The sequence below is a fragment of the Suricata suricatta genome, chromosome 1 (genome assembly GCF_006229205.1).
Source record: "Suricata suricatta isolate VVHF042 chromosome 1, meerkat_22Aug2017_6uvM2_HiC, whole genome shotgun sequence".
NCBI lineage: Eukaryota > Metazoa > Chordata > Mammalia > Carnivora > Herpestidae > Suricata > Suricata suricatta.
In genome coordinates, this window is record NC_043700.1 from 64168151 (window position 1) to 64169686 (window position 1536).

At 34.6% G+C, this 1536-nt stretch overlaps 1 long non-coding RNA gene across 1 annotated transcript in view; it reads left to right on the top strand.

The window, feature by feature from the left end:
* The window catches only part of LOC115300685, a 39614-nt gene that overhangs the window by 24999 nt on the left and 13079 nt on the right, over window positions 1-1536 (top strand). The gene's annotated exons all lie outside the window — the stretch shown is intronic.

A 1536-nucleotide genomic window follows, 5' to 3' on the forward strand; every position in this document is an offset into this window, starting at 1 on the left:
TCAACTTTGAGAATAAATAATTGGTATGCATTCATCTAAAGAAATCTCACTTTAAATTTTTTTAATGTTTACTTATTTTTGAGAGAGAGAGAGAGACAGAGCATGAGCAAGGGAGGAGCAGAGAGAGGGAGACACAGAATCTGAAGCAACTCCGGGCTCTGAGCTGTCAGCACAGAGCCAGATGCAGGCCTCAAATTCATGAACTGTGAGATCATGAGCTGAGTCAAAGTCAGATGCCCAACCTACTGAGCCACCCCGGTGCCCCTACTCACTGTTTTTTTTTATATAGAAGGCAAGTTACAATTCCACTCTAATTGCAATAATGGAAAATAAAAGGTGAAATTTTAATTTATTTAATCTCCAATTTCTATTCCAAAACCCACTTTTCTCAAGAGCGGACTTGAATGGCTTTCAGAAAAAGGAATTTATATCAGATTCTTAGGTTGCCAAGATGGATGCAAGCATAGAAGAATATGTATCGGCAGAAATTCTGCACATATTAAGAGACAGGCAGAAATTAGCAAACTTATAGTAATTCATTTCTATCTTTATTCAATGATAGGATAAATAATATCCTGGTCTCAATGTAATCATCTTCAACAACAAAAAAAATCTATTTTAAAGACTTTTAAGCTATAGGGCGTAGTTTTAGCAAAAGTCCTCTTAGAGTCTTCTAAAATTCAGCTGCATGTTTTGCTCACACTTGCTTTCCATTAAGACAAAACCCATTTTCTTTGATAACATCACATCATTTCCACCGACATACTAATGGATCCCACTGTGTGTTACAAGTTTATGGCTATATGATTCATTTCTATGATAATCTCACTTTCATTAATATAACAGCCCCAATTGTAGTACATCAATTCCTGAGATATCCACATTCACATGCTAATGACTTTTTCAACCCTTAATGTGTTTTAAAGAGAAGAGTCACTTTGTTCTGTAATAAAAAACTTAAAAAAAAAAAAACTATAGGAGACTTCAACCAACTACATAGCGCCCACTCCACAAAATGCTATGAATCTAGTAATTTGCATTAGCGCAGAACATCTCAAAAAATATCTCAAAGAACATCACAAGAAAACTGAAAACACAGAGAATAAAAAAATAAATTTTCAGAGGGATTCAATACATATTGCTACATATTCAGAGTCATAGTAATCAGACTAGACAGACTTTTAATCTGACATCTATGGGCCTGAGACTTCATAGGAAAGCTTCAAAGAACTGGTAAAGCCCCTGATATTATAGGGGAAAAGTTATAAATGTGTATATTTAAGAATATAGTCCACAGCTTTCATCACAGTCTAAAAGTGGCCTACATGATCAAAATAACAGAAAACAAAAAAGCAAAAAATAGAAAAAAACAAAACATCAAGAGACGTCAGTCTATATCCTTGTAACGTGGACTAGAGGAAAACAGATCGGAAGCTTAGACTCCAAGAAGTGGTTTATATGTGAATAGAATTCGAGAGGAAACAGAAATATTACTTTTAACCCTGAATGCCCATCCCTGAGGACAAAAATAAATTC